Genomic DNA, 24,823 nt, shown 5'->3' with positions numbered 1-24,823 from the left:
AAAGGATTATGTGATATTTTATACTGTGATTTCCGGGAATGAAAATTTCGATCATCTGAACACCCCCCAAATCGCGATTAGAGCTATATTAACGGAGATATATCGATTTAAAGGTTTGGATTACCCACCAGCCGATCAATAAATGATTATGCAATATTTTATACTGGGATTTCCGGGAATGAAAATTTCGATCATCTGAACACCCCCCAAATCGCGATTAGAGCCATATTAACGGAGATATATCGATTTAAAGGTTTGGATTACCCACCAGCCGATCAATAAATGATTATGCAATATTTTATACTGGGATTTCCGGGAATGAAAATTTCGATCATCTGAACACCCCCCAAATCGCGATTAGAGCCATATTAACGGAGATATATCGATTTAAAGGTTTGGATTACCCACCAGCCGATCAATAAATGATTATGCAATATTTTATACTGGGATTTCCGGGAATGAAAATTTCGATCATCTGAACACCCCCCAAATCGCGATTAGAGTCATATTAACGGAGATATATCGATTTAAAGGTTTGGATTACCCACCAGCCGATCAATAAATGATTATGCAATATTTTATACTGGGATTTCCGGGAATGAAAATTTCGATCATCTGAACACCCCCCAAATCGCGATTAGAGCTATATTAACGGAGATATATCGATTTAAAGGTTTGGATTACCCACCAGCCGATCAATAAATGATTATGCAATATTTTATACTGGGATTTCCGGGAATGAAAATTTCGATCATCTGAACACCCCCCAAATCGCGATTAGAGCCATATTAACGGAGATATATCGATTTAAAGGTTTGGATTACCCACCAGCCGATCAATAAATGATTATGCAATATTTTATACTGGGATTTCCGGGAATGAAAATTTCGATCATCTGAACACCCTCCAAATCGCGATTAGAGCCATATTAACGGAGATATATCGATTTAAAGGTTTGGATTACCCACCAGCCGATCAATAAATGATTATGCAATATTTTATACTGGGATTTCCGGGAATGAAAATTTCGATCATCTGAACACCCCCCAAATCGCGATTAGAGCCATATTAACGGAGATATATCGATTTAAATGTTTGGATCTCCCACCAGCCGAACAATAAAGGATTATGTGATATTTTATACTGTGATTTCCAGGAATTCAAATTTCGATCATCTGAACACCCCCCAAATCGCGATTAGAGCCATATTAACAGAGATATATCGATTTAAAGGTTTGGATTACCCACCAGCCGATCAATAAATGATTATGCAATATTTTATACTGGGATTTCCGGGAATGAAAATTTCGATCATCTGAACACCCCCCAAATCGCGATTAGAGCCATATTAACGGAGATATATCGATTTAAAGGTTTGGATTACCCACCAGCCGATCAATAAATGATTATGCAATATTTTATACTGGGATTTCCGGGAATGAAAATTTCGATCATCTGAACACCCTCCAAATCGCGATTAGAGCCATATTAACGGAGATATATCGATTTAAAGGTTTGGATTACCCACCAGCCGATCAATAAATGATTATGCAATATTTTATACTGGGATTTCCGGGAATGAAAATTTCGATCATCTGAACACCCCCCAAATCGCGATTAGAGCCATATTAACGGAGATATATCGATTTAAATGTTTGGATCTCCCACCAGCCGAACAATAAAGGATTATGTGATATTTTATACTGTGATTTCCAGGAATTCAAATTTCGATCATCTGAACACCCCCCAAATCGCGATTAGAGCCATATTAACAGAGATATATCGATTTAAAGGTTTGGATTATCCACCAGCCGACAAATAAATGATTTTGCAATATTTTATACTGGGATTTCCAGGAATTAAAATTTCGATCATCTGAACACCCCCCAAATCGCGATTAGAGCCGTATTAACGGAGATATATCGATTTAAAGGTTTGGATTATCCACCAGCCGATCAATAAAGGATTTTGCAATATTTTATACTGGGATTTCCGGGAATGAAAATTTCGATCATCTGAACACCCCCCAAATCGCGATTAGAGCTATATTAACGGAGATATATCGATTTAAAGGTTTGGATTACCCACCAGCCGATCAATAAATGATTATGCAATATTTTATACTGGGATTTCCGGGAATGAAAATTTCGATCATCTGAACACCCCCCAAATCGCGATTAGAGCCATATTAACGGAGATATATCGATTTAAAGGTTTGGATTACCCACCAGCCGATCAATAAATGATTATGCAATATTTTATACTGGGATTTCCGGGAATGAAAATTTCGATCATCTGAACACCCTCCAAATCGCGATTAGAGCCATATTAACGGAGATATATCGATTTAAAGGTTTGGATTACCCACCAGCCGATCAATAAATGATTATGCAATATTTTATACTGGGATTTCCGGGAATGAAAATTTCGATCATCTGAACACCCTCCAAATCGCGATTAGAGCCATATTAACGGAGATATATCGATTTAAAGGTTTGGATTACCTACCAGCCGATCAATAAATGATTATGCAATATTTTATACTGGGATTTCCGGGAATGAAAATTTCGATCATCTGAACACCCTCCAAATCGCGATTAGAGCCATATTAACGGAGATATATCGATTTAAAGGTTTGGATTACCCACCAGCCGATCAATAAATGATTATGCAATATTTTATACTGGGATTTCCGGGAATGAAAATTTCGATCATCTGAACACCCTCCAAATCGCGATTAGAGCCATATTAACGGAGATATATCGATTTAAAGGTTTGGATTACCCACCAGCCGATCAATAAATGATTATGCAATATTTTATACTGGGATTTCCGGGAATGAAAATTTCGATCATCTGAACACCCCCCAAATCGCGATTAGAGCCATATTAACGGAGATATATCGATTTAAAGGTTTGGATTATCCACCAGCCGATCAATAAAGGATTTTGCAATATTTTATACTGGGATTTCCGGAAATGAAAATTTCGATCATCTGAACACCCCCTAAATCACGATTAGAGCCATATTAACGGAGATATATCGATTTAAAGGTTTGGATTACCCACCAGCCGATCAATAAATGATTATGCAATATTTTATACTGGGATTTCCAGGAATTAAAATTTCGATCATCTGAACACCCCCCAAATCGCGATTAGAGCCATATTAACGGAGATATATCGATTTAAAGGTTTGGATTATCCACCAGCCGACCAATAAATGATTTTGCAATATTTTATACTGGGATTTCCAGGAATTAAAATTTCGATCATCTGAACACCCCCCAAATCGCGATTAGAGCCGTATTAACGGAGATATATCGATTTAAAGGTTTGGATTATCCACCAGCCGATCAATAAAGGATTTTGCAATATTTTATACTGGGATTTCCGGAAATGAAAATTTCGATCATCTGAACACCCCCTAAATCACGATTAGAGCCATATTAACGGAGATATATCGATTTAAAGGTTTGGATTACCCACCAGCCGATCAATAAATGATTATGCAATATTTTATACTGGGATTTCCAGGAATTAAAATTTCGATCATCTGAACACCCCCCAAATCGCGATTAGAGCCGTATTAACGGAGATATATCGATTTAAAGGTTTGGATTATCCACCAGCCGATCAATAAAGGATTTTGCAATATTTTATACTGGGATTTCCGGAAATGAAAATTTCGATCATCTGAACACCCCCTAAATCACGATTAGAGCCATATTAACGGAGATATATCGATTTAAAGGTTTGGATTACCCACCAGCCGATCAATAAATGATTATGCAATATTTTATACTGGGATTTCCAGGAATTAAAATTTCGATCATCTGAACACCCCCCAAATCGCGATTAGAGCCATATTAACGGAGATATATCGATTTAAATGTTTGGATCTCCCACCAGCCGACCAATAAAGGATTATGTGATATTTTATACTGTGATTTCCAGGAATTAAAATTTCGATCATCTGAACACCCCCCAAATCGCGATTAGAGCCGTATTAACGGAGATATATCGATTTAAAGGTTTGGATTATCCACCAGCCGATCAATAAAGGATTTTGCAATATTTTATACTGGGATTTCCGGAAATGAAAATTTCGATCATCTGAACACCCCCTAAATCACGATTAGAGCCATATTAACGGAGATATATCGATTTAAAGGTTTGGATTACCCACCAGCCGATCAATAAATGATTATGCAATATTTTATACTGTGATTTCCAGGAATTAAAATTTCGATCATCTGAACACCCTCCAAATCGCGATTAGAGCCATATTAACGGAGATATATCGATTTAAAGGTTTGGATTACCCACCAGCCGATCAATAAATGATTATGCAATATTTTATACTGGGATTTCCGGGAATGAAAATTTCGATCATCTGAACACCCCCCAAATCGCGATTAGAGCTATATTAACGGAGATATATCGATTTAAAGGTTTGGATTACCCACCAGCCGATCAATAAATGATTATGCAATATTTTATACTGGGATTTCCGGGAATGAAAATTTCGATCATCTGAACACCCCCCAAATCGCGATTAGAGCCATACTAACGGAGATATATCGATTTAAAGGTTTGGATTACCCACCAGCCGGTCAATAAATGATTATGCAATATTTTATACTGGGATTTCCAGGAATTAAAATTTCGATCATCTGAACACCCCCCAAATCGCGATTAGAGCTATATTAACGGAGATATATCGATTTAAAGGTTTGGATTACCCACCAGCCGATCAATAAATGATTATGCAATATTTTATACTGGGATTTCCGGGAATGAAAATTTCGATCATCTGAACACCCCCCAAATCGCGATTAGAGCCATATTAACGGAGATATATCGATTTAAAGGTTTGGATTACCCACCAGCCGATCAATAAATGATTATGCAATATTTTATACTGGGATTTCCGGGAATGAAAATTTCGATCATCTGAACACCCCCCAAATCGCGATTAGAGCTATATTAACGGAGATATATCGATTTAAAGGTTTGGATTACCCACCAGCCGATCAATAAATGATTATGCAATATTTTATACTGGGATTTCTAGAAATGAAAATTTCGATCATCTGAACACCCCCCAAATCGCGATTAGAGCCATATTAACGGAGATATATCGATTTAAAGGTTTGGATTACCCACCAGCCGATCAATAAATGATTATGCAATATTTTATACTGGGATTTCCGGGAATGAAAATTTCGATCATCTGAACACCCCCCAAATCGCGATTAGAGCCATATTAACGGAGATATATCGATTTAAAGGTTTGGATTACCCACCAGCCGATCAATAAATGATTATGCAATATTTTATACTGGGATTTCCGGGAATGAAAATTTCGATCATCTGAACACCCCCCGCGAATCGCGAATTAGAGCCATATTAACGGAGATATATCGATTTAAATGTTTGGATCTCCCACCAGCCGACCAATAAAGGATTATGTGATACTTTATACTGTGATTTCCAGGAATTAAAATTTCGATCATCTGAACACCCCCTAAATCACGATTAGAGCCATATTAACGGAGATATATCGATTTAAAGGTTTGGATTACCCACCAGCCGATCAATAAATGATTATGCAATATTTTATACTGGGATTTCCGGGAATGAAAATTTCGATCATCTGAACACCCCCCAAATCGCGATTAGAGCCATATTAACGGAGATATATCGATTTAAAGGTTTGGATTACCCACCAGCCGGTCAATAAATGATTATGCAATATTTTATACTGGGATTTCCGGGAATGAAAATTTCGATCATCTGAACACCCCCCAAATCGCGATTAGAGCCATATTAACGGAGATATATCGATTTAAATGTTTGGATTACCCACCAGCTGATCAATAAATGATTATGCAATATTTTATACTGGGATTTCCGGGAATGAAAATTTCGATCATCTGAACACCCCCCAAATCGCGATTAGAGCCATATTAACGGAGATATATCGATTTAAAGGTTTGGATTACCCACCAGCCGGTCAATAAATGATTATGCAATATTTTATACTGGGATTTCCAGGAATTAAAATTTCGATCATCTGAACACCCCCCAAATCGCGATTAGAGCCATATTAACGGAGATATATCGATTTAAAGGTTTGGATTACCCACCAGCCGATCAATAAATGATTATGCAATATTTTATACTGGGATTTCCGGGAATGAAAATTTCGATCATCTGAACACCCTCCAAATCGCGATTAGAGCCATATTAACGGAGATATATCGATTTAAAGGTTTGGATTACCCACCAGCCGGTCAATAAATGATTATGCAATATTTTATACTGGGATTTCCAGGAATTAAAATTTCGATCATCTGAACACCCCCCAAATCGCGATTAGAGCCATATTAACGGAGATATATCGATTTAAAGGTTTGGATTACCCACCAGCCGATCAATAAATGATTATGCAATATTTTATACTGGGATTTCCGGGAATGAAAATTTCGATCATCTGAACACCCTCCAAATCGCGATTAGAGCCATATTAACGGAGATATATCGATTTAAAGGTTTGGATTACCCACCAGCCGATCAATAAATGATTATGCAATATTTTATACTGGGATTTCCGGGAATGAAAATTTCGATCATCTGAACACCCTCCAAATCGCGATTAGAGCCATATTAACGGAGATATATCGATTTAAAGGTTTGGATTACCCACCAGCCGATCAATAAATGATTATGCAATATTTTATACTGGGATTTCCGGGAATGAAAATTTCGATCATCTGAACACCCCCCAAATCGCGATTAGAGCCATATTAACGGAGATATATCGATTTAAAGGTTTGGATTACCCACCAGCCGGTCAATAAATGATTATGCAATATTTTATACTGGGATTTCCAGGAATTAAAATTTCGATCATCTGAACACCCCCCAAATCGCGATTAGAGCTATATTAACGGAGATATATCGATTTAAAGGTTTGGATTACCCACCAGCCGATCAATAAATGATTATGCAATATTTTATACTGGGATTTCCGGGAATGAAAATTTCGATCATCTGAACACCCCCCAAATCGCGATTAGAGCTATATTAACGGAGATATATCGATTTAAAGGTTTGGATTACCCACCAGCCGATCAATAAATGATTATGCAATATTTTATACTGGGATTTCCGGGAATGAAAATTTCGATCATCTGAACACCCCCCAAATCGCGATTAGAGCCATATTAACGGAGATATATCGATTTAAAGGTTTGGATTACCCACCAGCCGATCAATAAATGATTATGCAATATTTTATACTGGGATTTCCGGGAATGAAAATTTCGATCATCTGAACACCCTCCAAATCGCGATTAGAGCCATATTAACGGAGATATATCGATTTAAAGGTTTGGATTACCCACCAGCCGATCAATAAATGATTATGCAATATTTTATACTGGGATTTCCGGGAATGAAAATTTCGATCATCTGAACACCCTCCAAATCGCGATTAGAGCCATATTAACGGAGATATATCGATTTAAAGGTTTGGATTACCCACCAGCCGATCAATAAATGATTATGCAATATTTTATACTGGGATTTCCGGGAATGAAAATTTCGATCATCTGAACACCCTCCAAATCGCGATTAGAGCCATATTAACGGAGATATATCGATTTAAAGGTTTGGATTACCCACCAGCCGATCAATAAATGATTATGCAATATTTTATACTGGGATTTCCGGGAATGAAAATTTCGATCATCTGAACACCCTCCAAATCGCGATTAGAGCCATATTAACGGAGATATATCGATTTAAAGGTTTGGATTACCCACCAGCCGATCAATAAATGATTATGCAATATTTTATACTGGGATTTCCGGGAATGAAAATTTCGATCATCTGAACACCCCCCAAATCGCGATTAGAGCCATATTAACGGAGATATATCGATTTAAAGGTTTGGATTATCCACCAGCCGATCAATAAAGGATTTTGCAATATTTTATACTGGGATTTCCGGAAATGAAAATTTCGATCATCTGAACACCCCCTAAATCACGATTAGAGCCATATTAACGGAGATATATCGATTTAAAGGTTTGGATTACCCACCAGCCGATCAATAAATGATTATGCAATATTTTATACTGGGATTTCCAGGAATTAAAATTTCGATCATCTGAACACCCCCCAAATCGCGATTAGAGCCATATTAACGGAGATATATCGATTTAAAGGTTTGGATTATCCACCAGCCGACCAATAAATGATTTTGCAATATTTTATACTGGGATTTCCGGAAATGAAAATTTCGATCATCTGAACACCCCCTAAATCACGATTAGAGCCATATTAACGGAGATATATCGATTTAAAGGTTTGGATTACCCACCAGCCGATCAATAAATGATTATGCAATATTTTATACTGGGATTTCCAGGAATTAAAATTTCGATCATCTGAACACCCCCCAAATCGCGATTAGAGCCATATTAACGGAGATATATCGATTTAAATGTTTGGATCTCCCACCAGCCGACCAATAAAGGATTATGTGATATTTTATACTGTGATTTCCAGGAATTAAAATTTCGATCATCTGAACACCCCCCAAATCGCGATTAGAGCCATATTAACGGAGATATATCGATTTAAAGGTTTGGATTACCCACCAGCCGATCAATAAATGATTATGCAATATTTTATACTGGGATTTCCGGGAATGAAAATTTCGATCATCTGAACACCCCCCAAATCGCGATTAGAGCTATATTAACGGAGATATATCGATTTAAAGGTTTGGATTACCCACCAGCCGATCAATAAATGATTATGCAATATTTTATACTGGGATTTCCGGGAATGAAAATTTCGATCATCTGAACACCCCCCAAATCGCGATTAGAGCCATATTAACGGAGATATATCGATTTAAAGGTTTGGATTACCCACCAGCCGATCAATAAATGATTATGCAATATTTTATACTGGGATTTCCGGGAATGAAAATTTCGATCATCTGAACACCCCCCAAATCGCGATTAGAGCCATATTAACGGAGATATATCGATTTAAATGTTTGGATCTCCCACCAGCCGACCAATAAAGGATTATGTGATATTTTATACTGTGATTTCCAGGAATTAAAATTTCGATCATCTGAACACCCCCTAAATCACGATTAGAGCCATATTAACGGAGATATATCGATTTAAAGGTTTGGATTACCCACCAGCCGATCAATAAATGATTATGCAATATTTTATACTGGGATTTCCGGGAATGAAAATTTCGATCATCTGAACACCCCCCAAATCGCGATTAGAGCTATATTAACGGAGATATATCGATTTAAAGGTTTGGATTACCCACCAGCCGATCAATAAATGATTATGCAATATTTTATACTGGGATTTCCGGGAATGAAAATTTCGATCATCTGAACACCCCCCAAATCGCGATTAGAGCTATATTAACGGAGATATATCGATTTAAAGGTTTGGATTACCCACCAGCCGATCAATAAATGATTATGCAATATTTTATACTGGGATTTCCGGGAATGAAAATTTCGATCATCTGAACACCCCCCAAATCGCGATTAGAGCCATATTAACGGAGATATATCGATTTAAAGGTTTGGATTATCCACCAGCCGACCAATAAATGATTTTGCAATATTTTATACTGGGATTTCCGGGAATGAAAATTTCGATCATCTGAACACCCCCTAAATCACGATTAGAGCCATATTAACGGAGATATATCGATTTAAAGGTTTGGATTACCCACCAGCCGATCAATAAATGATTATGCAATATTTTATACTGGGATTTCCAGGAATTAAAATTTCGATCATCTGAACACCCCCCAAATCGCGATTAGAGCCGTATTAACGGAGATATATCGATTTAAAGGTTTGGATTATCCACCAGCCGATCAATAAAGGATTTTGCAATATTTTATACTGGGATTTCCGGAAATGAAAATTTCGATCATCTGAACACCCCCTAAATCACGATTAGAGCCATATTAACGGAGATATATCGATTTAAAGGTTTGGATTACCCACCAGCCGATCAATAAATGATTATGCAATATTTTATACTGGGATTTCCAGGAATTAAAATTTCGATCATCTGAACACCCCCCAAATCGCGATTAGAGCCATATTAACGGAGATATATCGATTTAAATGTTTGGATCTCCCACCAGCCGACCAATAAAGGATTATGTGATATTTTATACTGTGATTTCCAGGAATTAAAATTTCGATCATCTGAACACCCCCCAAATCGCGATTAGAGCCATATTAACGGAGATATATCGATTTAAAGGTTTGGATTACCCACCAGCCGATCAATAAATGATTATGCAATATTTTATACTGGGATTTCCGGGAATGAAAATTTCGATCATCTGAACACCCCCCAAATCGCGATTAGAGCTATATTAACGGAGATATATCGATTTAAAGGTTTGGATTACCCACCAGCCGATCAATAAATGATTATGCAATATTTTATACTGGGATTTCCGGGAATGAAAATTTCGATCATCTGAACACCCCCCAAATCGCGATTAGAGCCATATTAACGGAGATATATCGATTTAAAGGTTTGGATTACCCACCAGCCGATCAATAAATGATTATGCAATATTTTATACTGGGATTTCCGGGAATGAAAATTTCGATCATCTGAACACCCCCCAAATCGCGATTAGAGCCATATTAACGGAGATATATCGATTTAAATGTTTGGATCTCCCACCAGCCGACCAATAAAGGATTATGTGATATTTTATACTGTGATTTCCAGGAATTAAAATTTCGATCATCTGAACACCCCCTAAATCACGATTAGAGCCATATTAACGGAGATATATCGATTTAAAGGTTTGGATTACCCACCAGCCGATCAATAAATGATTATGCAATATTTTATACTGGGATTTCCGGGAATGAAAATTTCGATCATCTGAACACCCCCCAAATCGCGATTAGAGCTATATTAACGGAGATATATCGATTTAAAGGTTTGGATTACCCACCAGCCGATCAATAAATGATTATGCAATATTTTATACTGGGATTTCCGGGAATGAAAATTTCGATCATCTGAACACCCCCCAAATCGCGATTAGAGCTATATTAACGGAGATATATCGATTTAAAGGTTTGGATTACCCACCAGCCGATCAATAAATGATTATGCAATATTTTATACTGGGATTTCCGGGAATGAAAATTTCGATCATCTGAACACCCCCCAAATCGCGATTAGAGCCATATTAACGGAGATATATCGATTTAAAGGTTTGGATTACCCACCAGCCGATCAATAAATGATTATGCAATATTTTATACTGGGATTTCCGGGAATGAAAATTTCGATCATCTGAACACCCCCCAAATCGCGATTAGAGCTATATTAACGGAGATATATCGATTTAAAGGTTTGGATTACCCACCAGCCGATCAATAAATGATTATGCAATATTTTATACTGGGATTTCCGGGAATGAAAATTTCGATCATCTGAACACCCCCCAAATCGCGATTAGAGCCATATTAACGGAGATATATCGATTTAAAGGTTTGGATTACCCACCAGCCGATCAATAAATGATTATGCAATATTTTATACTGGGATTTCCGGGAATGAAAATTTCGATCATCTGAACACCCCCCAAATCGCGATTAGAGCTATATTAACGGAGATATATCGATTTAAAGGTTTGGATTACCCACCAGCCGGTCAATAAATGATTATGCAATATTTTATACTGGGATTTCCAGGAATTAAAATTTCGATCATCTGAACACCCCCCAAATCGCGATTAGAGCTATATTAACGGAGATATATCGATTTAAAGGTTTGGATTACCCACCAGCCGATCAATAAATGATTATGCAATATTTTATACTGGGATTTCCGGGAATGAAAATTTCGATCATCTGAACACCCCCCAAATCGCGATTAGAGCCATATTAACGGAGATATATCGATTTAAAGGTTTGGATTACCCACCAGCCGATCAATAAATGATTATGCAATATTTTATACTGGGATTTCCGGGAATGAAAATTTCGATCATCTGAACACCCCCCAAATCGCGATTAGAGCTATATTAACGGAGATATATCGATTTAAAGGTTTGGATTACCCACCAGCCGATCAATAAATGATTATGCAATATTTTATACTGGGATTTCTAGAAATGAAAATTTCGATCATCTGAACACCCCCCAAATCGCGATTAGAGCCATATTAACGGAGATATATCGATTTAAAGGTTTGGATTACCCACCAGCCGATCAATAAATGATTATGCAATATTTTATACTGGGATTTCCGGGAATGAAAATTTCGATCATCTGAACACCCCCCAAATCGCGATTAGAGCCATATTAACGGAGATATATCGATTTAAAGGTTTGGATTACCCACCAGCCGATCAATAAATGATTATGCAATATTTTATACTGGGATTTCCGGGAATGAAAATTTCGATCATCTGAACACCCCCCAAATCGCGATTAGAGCCATATTAACGGAGATATATCGATTTAAATGTTTGGATCTCCCACCAGCCGACCAATAAAGGATTATGTGATACTTTATACTGTGATTTCCAGGAATTAAAATTTCGATCATCTGAACACCCCCTAAATCACGATTAGAGCCATATTAACGGAGATATATCGATTTAAAGGTTTGGATTACCCACCAGCCGATCAATAAATGATTATGCAATATTTTATACTGGGATTTCCGGGAATGAAAATTTCGATCATCTGAACACCCCCCAAATCGCGATTAGAGCCATATTAACGGAGATATATCGATTTAAAGGTTTGGATTACCCACCAGCCGGTCAATAAATGATTATGCAATATTTTATACTGGGATTTCCGGGAATGAAAATTTCGATCATCTGAACACCCCCCAAATCGCGATTAGAGCCATATTAACGGAGATATATCGATTTAAATGTTTGGATTACCCACCAGCTGATCAATAAATGATTATGCAATATTTTATACTGGGATTTCCGGGAATGAAAATTTCGATCATCTGAACACCCCCCAAATCGCGATTAGAGCCATATTAACGGAGATATATCGATTTAAAGGTTTGGATTACCCACCAGCCGGTCAATAAATGATTATGCAATATTTTATACTGGGATTTCCAGGAATTAAAATTTCGATCATCTGAACACCCCCCAAATCGCGATTAGAGCCATATTAACGGAGATATATCGATTTAAAGGTTTGGATTACCCACCAGCCGATCAATAAATGATTATGCAATATTTTATACTGGGATTTCTAGAAATGAAAATTTCGATCATCTGAACACCCCCCAAATCGCGATTAGAGCCATATTAACGGAGATATATCGATTTAAAGGTTTGGATTACCCACCAGCCGATCAATAAATGATTATGCAATATTTTATACTGGGATTTCCGGGAATGAAAATTTCGATCATCTGAACACCCCCCAAATCGCGATTAGAGCCATATTAACGGAGATATATCGATTTAAAGGTTTGGATTACCCACCAGCCGATCAATAAATGATTATGCAATATTTTATACTGGGATTTCCGGGAATGAAAATTTCGATCATCTGAACACCCCCCAAATCGCGATTAGAGCCATATTAACGGAGATATATCAATTTAAAGGTTTGGATTACCCACCAGCCGGTCAATAAATGATTATGCAATATTTTATACTGGGATTTCCAGGAATTAAAATTTCGATCATCTGAACACCCCCCAAATCGCGATTAGAGCCATATTAACGGAGATATATCGATTTAAAGGTTTGGATTACCCACCAGCCGATCAATAAATGATTATGCAATATTTTATACTGGGATTTCCGGGAATGAAAATTTCGATCATCTGAACACCCCCCAAATCGCGATTAGAGCTATATTAACGGAGATATATCGATTTAAAGGTTTGGATTACCCACCAGCCGATCAATAAATGATTATGCAATATTTTATACTGGGATTTCTAGAAATGAAAATTTCGATCATCTGAACACCCCCCAAATCGCGATTAGAGCCATATTAACGGAGATATATCGATTTAAATGTTTGGATCTCCCACCAGCCGACCAATAAAGGATTATGTGATATTTTATACTGTGATTTCCAGGAATTAAAATTTCGATCATCTGAACACCCCCTAAATCACGATTAGAGCCATATTAACGGAGATATATCGATTTAAAGGTTTGGATTACCCACCAGCCGATCAATAAATGATTATGCAATATTTTATACTGGGATTTCCGGGAATGAAAATTTCGATCATCTGAACACCCCCCAAATCGCGATTAGAGCCATATTAACGGAGATATATCGATTTAAATGTTTGGATCTCCCACCAGCCGACCAATAAAGGATTATGTGATATTTTATACTGTGATTTCCAGGAATTAAAATTTCGATCATCTGAACACCCCCTAAATCACGATTAGAGCCATATTAACGGAGATATATCGATTTAAAGGTTTGGATTACCCACCAGCCGATCAATAAATGATTATGCAATATTTTATACTGGGATTTCCGGGAATGAAAATTTCGATCATCTGAACACCCCCCAAATCGCGATTAGAGCTATATTAACGGAGATATATCGATTTAAAGGTTTGGATTACCCACCAGCCGATCAATAAATGATTATGCAATATTTTATACTGGGATTTCTAGAAATGAAAATTTCGATCATCTGAACACCCCCCAAATCGCGATTAGAGCCATATTAACGGAGATATATCGATTTAAATGTTTGGATCTCCCACCAGCCGACCAATAAAGGATTATGTGATATTTTATACTGTGATTTCCAGGAATTAAAATTTCGATCATCTGAACACCCCCTAAATCACGATTAGAGCCATATTAACGGAGATATATCGATTTAAAGGTTTGGATTACCCACCAGCCGATCAATAAATGATTATGCAATATTTTATACTGGGATTTCCGGGAATGAAAATTTCGATCATCTGAACACCCCCCAAATCGCGATTAGAGCCATATTAACGGAGATATATCGATTTAAAGGTTTGGATTACCCACCAGCCGATCAATAAATGATTATGCAATATTTTATACTGGGATTTCCGGGAATGAAAATTTCGATCATCTGAACACCCCCCAAATCGCGATTAGAGCCATATTAACGGAGATATATCGATTTAAAGGTTTGGATTACCCACCAGCCGGTCAATAAATGATTATGCAATATTTTATACTGGGATTTCCAGGAATTAAAATTTCGATCATCTGAACACCCCCCAAATCGCGATTAGAGCTATATTAACGGAGATATATCGATTTAAAGGTTTGGATTACCCACCAGCCGATCAATAAATGATTATGCAATATTTTATACTGGGATTTCTAGAAATGAAAATTTCGATCATCTGAACACCCCCCAAATCGCGATTAGAGCCATATTAACGGAGATATATCGATTTAAAGGTTTGGATTACCCACCAGCCGATCAATAAATGATTATGCAATATTTTATACTGGGATTTCCGGGAATGAAAATTTCGATCATCTGAACACCCCCCAAATCGCGATTAGAGCCATATTAACGGAGATATATCGATTTAAAGGTTTGGATTACCCACCAGCCGATCAATAAATGATTATGCAATATTTTATACTGGGATTTCCGGGAATGAAAATTTCGATCATCTGAACACCCCCCAAATCGCGATTAGAGCCATATTAACGGAGATATATCGATTTAAAGGTTTGGATTACCCACCAGCCGATCAATAAATGATTATGCAATATTTTATACTGGGATTTCCGGGAATGAAAATTTCGATCATCTGAACACCCCCCAAATCGCGATTAGAGCCATATTAACGGAGATATATCGATTTAAATGTTTGGATCTCCCACCAGCCGACCAATAAAGGATTATGTGATATTTTATACTGTGGTTTCCAGGAATTAAAATTTCGATCATCTGAACACCCCCTAAATCACGATTAGAGCCATATTAACGGAGATATATCGATTTAAAGGTTTGGATTACCCACCAGCCGATCAATAAATGATTATGCAATATTTTATACTGGGATTTCCGGGAATGAAAATTTCGATCATCTGAACACCCCCCAAATCGCGATTAGAGCCATATTAACGGAGATATATCGATTTAAAGGTTTGGATTACCCACCAGCCGATCAATAAATGATTATGCAATATTTTATACTGGGATTTCCGGGAATGAAAATTTCGATCATCTGAACACCCCCCAAATCGCGATTAGAGCCATATTAACGGAGATATATCGATTTAAAGGTTTGGATTACCCACCAGCCGATCAATAAATGATTATGCAATATTTTATACTGGGATTTCCGGGAATGAAAATTTCGATCATCTGAACACCCCCCAAATCGCGATTAGAGCCATATTAACGGAGATATATCGATTTAAAGGTTTGGATTACCCACCAGCCGGTCAATAAATGATTATGCAATATTTTATACTGGGATTTCCAGGAATTAAAATTTCGATCATCTGAACACCCCCCAAATCGCGATTAGAGCTATATTAACGGAGATATATCGATTTAAAGGTTTGGATTACCCACCAGCCGATCAATAAATGATTATGCAATATTTTATACTGGGATTTCTAGAAATGAAAATTTCGATCATCTGAACACCCCCCAAATCGCGATTAGAGCCATATTAACGGAGATATATCGATTTAAAGGTTTGGATTACCCACCAGCCGATCAATAAATGATTATGCAATATTTTATACTGGGATTTCCGGGAATGAAAATTTCGATCATCTGAACACCCCCCAAATCGCGATTAGAGCCATATTAACGGAGATATATCGATTTAAAGGTTTGGATTACCCACCAGCCGATCAATAAATGATTATGCAATATTTTATAGTGGGATTTCCGGGAATGAAAATTTCGATCATCTGAACACCCCCCAAATCGCGATTAGAGCCATATTAACGGAGATATATCGATTTAAAGGTTTGGATTACCCACCAGCCGGTCAATAAATGATTATGCAATATTTTATACTGGGATTTCCAGGAATTAAAATTTCGATCATCTGAACACCCCCCAAATCGCGATTAGAGCTATATTAACGGAGATATATCGATTTAAAGGTTTGGATTACCCACCAGCCGATCAATTAATGATTATGCAATATTTTATACTGGGATTTCCGGGAATGAAAATTTCGATCATCTGAACACCCCCCAAATCGCGATTAGAGCCATATTAACGGAGATATATCGATTTAAAGGTTTGGATTACCCACCAGCCGATCAATAAATGATTATGCAATATTTTATACTGGGATTTCCGGGAATGAAAATTTCGATCATCTGAACACCCCCCAAATCGCGATTAGAGCTATATTAACGGAGATATATCGATTTAAAGGTTTGGATTACCCACCAGCCGATCAATAAATGATTATGCAATATTTTATACTGGGATTTCCGGGAATGAAAATTTCGATCATCTGAACACCCCCCAAATCGCGATTAGAGCCATATTAACGGAGATATATCGATTTAAAGGTTTGGATTACCCACCAGCCGATCAATAAATGATTATGCAATATTTTATACTGGGATTTCCGGGAATGAAAATTTCGATCATCTGAACACCCCCCAAATCGCGATTAGAGCCATATTAACGGAGATATATCAATTTAAAGGTTTGGATTACCCACCAGCCGGTCAATAAATGATTATGCAATATTTTATACTGGGATTTCCAGGAATTAAAATTTCGATCATCTGAACACCCCCCAAATCGCGATTAGAGCCATATTAACGGAGATATATCGATTTAAAGGTTTGGATTACCCACCAGCCGATCAATAAATGATTATGCAATATTTTATACTGGGATTTCCGGGAATGAAAATTTCGATCATCTGAACACCCCCCAAATCGCGATTAGAGCTATATTAACGGAGATATATCGATTTAAAGGTTTGGATTACCCACCAGCCGATCAATAAATGATTATGCAATATTTTATACTGGGATTTCTAGAAATGAAAATTTCGATCATCTGAACACCCCCCAAATCGCGATTAGAGCCATATTAACGGAGATATATCGATTTAAATGTTTGGATCTCCCACCAGCCGACCAATAAAGGATTATGTGATATTTTATACTGTGATTTCCAGGAATTAAAATTTCGATCATCTGAACACCCCCTAAATCACGATTAGAGCCATATTAACGGAGATATATCGATTTAAAGGTTTGGATTACCCACCAGCCGATCAATAAATGATTATGCAATATTTTATACTGGGATTTCCGGGAATGAAAATTTCGATCATCTGAACACCCCCCAAATCGCGATTAGAGCCATATTAACGGAGATATATCGATTTAAATGTTTGGATCTCCCACCAGCCGACCAATAAAGGATTATGTGATATTTTATACTGTGATTTCCAGGAATTAAAATTTCGATCATCTGAACACCCCCTAAATCACGATTAGAGCCATATTAACGGAGATATATCGATTTAAAGGTTTGGATTACCCACCAGCCGATCAATAAATGATTATGCAATATTTTATACTGGGATTTCCGGGAATGAAAATTTCGATCATCTGAACACCCCCCAAATCGCGATTAGAGCTATATTAACGGAGATATATCGATTTAAAGGTTTGGATTACCCACCAGCCGATCAATAAATGATTATGCAATATTTTATACTGGGATTTCTAGAAATGAAAATTTCGATCATCTGAACACCCCCCAAATCGCGATTAGAGCCATATTAACGGAGATATATCGATTTAAATGTTTGGATCTCCCACCAGCCGACCAATAAAGGATTATGTGATATTTTATACTGTGATTTCCAGGAATTAAAATTTCGATCATCTGAACACCCCCTAAATCACGATTAGAGCCATATTAACGGAGATATATCGATTTAAAGGTTTGGATTACCCACCAGCCGATCAATAAATGATTATGCAATATTTTATACTGGGATTTCCGGGAATGAAAATTTCGATCATCTGAACACCCCCCAAATCGCGATTAGAGCCATATTAACGGAGATATATCGATTTAAAGGTTTGGATTACCCACCAGCCGATCAATAAATGATTATGCAATATTTTATACTGGGATTTCCGGGAATGAAAATTTCGATCATCTGAACACCCCCCAAATCGCGATTAGAGCCATATTAACGGAGATATATCGATTTAAAGGTTTGGATTACCCACCAGCCGGTCAATAAATGATTATGCAATATTTTATACTGGGATTTCCAGGAATTAAAATTTCGATCATCTGAACACCCCCCAAATCGCGATTAGAGCTATATTAACGGAGATATATCGATTTAAAGGTTTGGATTACCCACCAGCCGATCAATAAATGATTATGCAATATTTTATACTGGGATTTCTAGAAATGAAAATTTCGATCATCTGAACACCCCCCAAATCGCGATTAGAGCCATATTAACGGAGATATATCGATTTAAAGGTTTGGATTACCCACCAGCCGATCAATAAATGATTATGCAATATTTTATACTGGGATTTCCGGGAATGAAAATTTCGATCATCTGAACACCCCCCAAATCGCGATTAGAGCCATATTAACGGAGATATATCGATTTAAAGGTTTGGATTACCCACCAGCCGATCAATAAATGATTATGCAATATTTTATACTGGGATTTCCGGGAATGAAAATTTCGATCATCTGAACACCCCCCAAATCGCGATTAGAGCCATATTAACGGAGATATATCGATTTAAAGGTTTGGATTACCCACCAGCCGATCAATAAATGATTATGCAATATTTTATACTGGGATTTCCGGGAATGAAAATTTCGATCATCTGAACACCCCCCAAATCGCGATTAGAGCCATATTAACGGAGATATATCGATTTAAATGTTTGGATCTCCCACCAGCCGACCAATAAAGGATTATGTGATATTTTATACTGTGGTTTCCAGGAATTAAAATTTCGATCATCTGAACACCCCCTAAATCACGATTAGAGCCATATTAACGGAGATATATCGATTTAAAGGTTTGGATTACCCACCAGCCGATCAATAAATGATTATGCAATATTTTATACTGGGATTTCCGGGAATGAAAATTTCGATCATCTGAACACCCCCCAAATCGCGATTAGAGCCATATTAACGGAGATATATCGATTTAAAGGTTTGGATTACCCACCAGCCGATCAATAAATGATTATGCAATATTTTATACTGGGATTTCCGGGAATGAAAATTTCGATCATCTGAACACCCCCCAAATCGCGATTAGAGCCATATTAACGGAGATATATCGATTTAAAGGTTTGGATTACCCACCAGCCGATCAATAAATGATTATGCAATATTTTATACTGGGATTTCCGGGAATGAAAATTTCGATCATCTGAACACCCCCCAAATCGCGATTAGAGCCATATTAACGGAGATATATCGATTTAAAGGTTTGGATTACCCACCAGCCGGTCAATAAATGATTATGCAATATTTTATACTGGGATTTCCAGGAATTAAAATTTCGATCATCTGAACACCCCCCAAATCGCGATTAGAGCTATATTAACGGAGATATATCGATTTAAAGGTTTGGATTACCCACCAGCCGATCAATAAATGATTATGCAATATTTTATACTGGGATTTCTAGAAATGAAAATTTCGATCATCTGAACACCCCCCAAATCGCGATTAGAGCCATATTAACGGAGATATATCGATTTAAAGGTTTGGATTACCCACCAGCCGATCAATAAATGATTATGCAATATTTTATACTGGGATTTCCGGGAATGAAAATTTCGATCATCTGAACACCCCCCAAATCGCGATTAGAGCCATATTAACGGAGATATATCGATTTAAAGGTTTGGATTACCCACCAGCCGATCAATAAATGATTATGCAATATTTTATACTGGGATTTCCGGGAATGAAAATTTCGATCATCTGAACACCCCCCAAATCGCGATTAGAGCCATATTAACGGAGATATATCGATTTAAAGGTTTGGATTACCCACCAGCCGGTCAATAAATGATTATGCAATATTTTATACTGGGATTTCCAGGAATTAAAATTTCGATCATCTGAACACCCCCCAAATCGCGATTAGAGCTATATTAACGGAGATATATCGATTTAAAGGTTTGGATTACCCACCAGCCGATCAATTAATGATTATGCAATATTTTATACTGGGATTTCCGGGAATGAAAATTTCGATCATCTGAACACCCCCCAAATCGCGATTAGAGCCATATTAACGGAGATATATCGATTTAAAGGTTTGGATTACCCACCAGCCGATCAATAAATGATTATGCAATATTTTATACTGGGATTTCCGGGAATGAAAATTTCGATCATCTGAACACCCCCCAAATCGCGATTAGAGCTATATTAACGGAGATATATCGATTTAAAGGTTTGGATTACCCACCAGCCGATCAATAAATGATTATGCAATATTTTATACTGGGATTTCCGGGAATGAAAATTTCGATCATCTGAACACCCCCCAAATCGCGATTAGAGCCATATTAACGGAGATATATCGATTTAAAGGTTTGGATTACCCACCAGCCGATCAATAAATGATTATGCAATATTTTATACTGGGATTTCCGGGAATGAAAATTTCGATCATCTGAACACCCCCCAAATCGCGATTAGAGCCATATTAACGGAGATATATCGATTTAAAGGTTTGGATTACCCACCAGCCGATCAATAAATGATTATGCAATATTTTATACTGGGATTTCCGGGAATGAAAATTTCGATCATCTGAACACCCCCCAAATCGCGATTAGAGCCATATTAACGGAGATATATCGATTTAAAGGTTTGGATTACCCACCAGCCGATCAATAAATGATTATGCAATATTTTATACTGGGATTTCCGGGAATGAAAATTTCGATCATCTGAACACCCCCCAAATCGCGATTAGAGCCATATTAACGGAGATATATCGATTTAAATGTTTGGATCTCCCACCAGCCGACCAATAAAGGATTATGTGATATTTTATACTGTGATTTCCAGGAATTAAAATTTCGATCATCTGAACACCCCCTAAATCACGATTAGAGCCATATTAACGGAGATATATCGATTTAAAGGTTTGGATTACCCACCAGCCGATCAATAAATGATTATGCAATATTTTATACTGGGATTTCCGGGAATGAAAATTTCGATCATCTGAACACCCCCCAAATCGCGATTAGAGCCATATTAACGGAGATATATCGATTTAAAGGTTTGGATTACCCACCAGCCGATCAATAAATGATTATGCAATATTTTATACTGGGATTTCCGGGAATGAAAATTTCGATCATCTGAACACCCCCCAAATCGCGATTAGAGCCATATTAACGGAGATATATCGATTTAAAGGTTTGGATTACCCACCAGCCGATCAATAAATGATTATGCAATATTTTATACTGGGATTTCCGGGAATGAAAATTTCGATCATCTGAACACCCCCCAAATCGCGATTAGAGCCATATTAACGGAGATATATCGATTTAAAGGTTTGGATTACCCACCAGCCGGTCAATAAATGATTATGCAATATTTTATACTGGGATTTCCAGGAATTAAAATTTCGATCATCTGAACACCCCCCAAATCGCGATTAGAGCCATATTAACGGAGATATATCGATTTAAATGTTTGGATCTCCCACCAGCCGACCAATAAAGGATTATGTGATATTTTATACTGTGATTTCCAGGAATTAAAATTTCGATCATCTGAACACCCCCTAAATCACGATTAGAGCCATATTAACGGAGATATATCGATTTAAAGGTTTGGATTACCCACCAGCCGATCAATAAATGATTATGCAATATTTTATACTGGGATTTCCGGGAATGAAAATTTCGATCATCTGAACACCCCCCAAATCGCGATTAGAGCCATATTAACGGAGATATATCGATTTAAATGTTTGGATCTCCCACCAGCCGACCAATAAAGGATTATGTGATATTTTATACTGTGATTTCCAGGAATGAAAATTTCGATCATCTGAACACCCCCCAAATCGCGATTAGAGCCATATTAACGGAGATATATCGATTTAAATGTTTGGATCTCCCACCAGCCGACCAATAAAGGATTATGTGATATTTTATACTGTGATTTCCAGGAATTAAAATTTCGATCATCTGAACACCCCCTAAATCACGATTAGAGCCATATTAACGGAGATATATCGATTTAAAGGTTTGGATTACCCACCAGCCGATCAATAAATGATTATGCAATATTTTATACTGGGATTTCCGGGAATGAAAATTTCGATCATCTGAACACCCCCCAAATCGCGATTAGAGCTATATTAACGGAGATATATCGATTTAAAGGTTTGGATTACCCACCAGCCGATCAATAAATGATTATGCAATATTTTATACTGGGATTTCTAGAAATGAAAATTTCGATCATCTGAACACCCCCCAAATCGCGATTAGAGCCATATTAACGGAGATATATCGATTTAAATGTTTGGATCTCCCACCAGCCGACCAATAAAGGATTATGTGATATTTTATACTGTGATTTCCAGGAATTAAAATTTCGATCATCTGAACACCCCCTAAATCACGATTAGAGCCATATTAACGGAGATATATCGATTTAAAGGTTTGGATTACCCACCAGCCGATCAATAAATGATTATGCAATATTTTATACTGGGATTTCCGGGAATGAAAATTTCGATCATCTGAACACCCCCCAAATCGCGATTAGAGCCATATTAACGGAGATATATCGATTTAAAGGTTTGGATTACCCACCAGCCGATCAATAAATGATTATGCAATATTTTATACTGGGATTTCCGGGAATGAAAATTTCGATCATCTGAACACCCCCCAAATCGCGATTAGAGCCATATTAACGGAGATATATCGATTTAAAGGTTTGGATTACCCACCAGCCGATCAATAAATGATTATGCAATATTTTATACTGGGATTTCCGGGAATGAAAATTTCGATCATCTGAACACCCCCCAAATCGCGATTAGAGCCATATTAACGGAGATATATCGATTTAAAGGTTTGGATTACCCACCAGCCGGTCAATAAATGATTATGCAATATTTTATACTGGGATTTCCAGGAATTAAAATTTCGATCATCTGAACACCCCCCAAATCGCGATTAGAGCTATATTAACGGAGATATATCGATTTAAAGGTTTGGATTACCCACCAGCCGATCAATAAATGATTATGCAATATTTTATACTGGGATTTCTAGAAATGAAAATTTCGATCATCTGAACACCCCCCAAATCGCGATTAGAGCCATATTAACGGAGATATATCGATTTAAAGGTTTGGATTACCCACCAGCCGATCAATAAATGATTATGCAATATTTTATACTGGGATTTCCGGGAATGAAAATTTCGATCATCTGAACACCCCCCAAATCGCGATTAGAGCCATATTAACGGAGATATATCGATTTAAAGGTTTGGATTACCCACCAGCCGATCAATAAATGATTATGCAATATTTTATACTGGGATTTCCGGGAATGAAAATTTCGATCATCTGAACACCCCCCAAATCGCGATTAGAGCCATATTAACGGAGATATATCGATTTAAAGGTTTGGATTACCCACCAGCCGATCAATAAATGATTATGCAATATTTTATACTGGGATTTCCGGGAAT

The sequence above is a fragment of the Ochlerotatus camptorhynchus genome, unplaced genomic scaffold, assembly GCF_037179485.1.
Source record: "Ochlerotatus camptorhynchus isolate MF236.1 unplaced genomic scaffold, CSIRO-AGI_Acam_v1.1 ptg000013l, whole genome shotgun sequence".
Lineage (NCBI taxonomy): Eukaryota > Metazoa > Arthropoda > Insecta > Diptera > Culicidae > Ochlerotatus > Ochlerotatus camptorhynchus.
Note: the sequence above shows the minus strand (reverse complement) of the source record.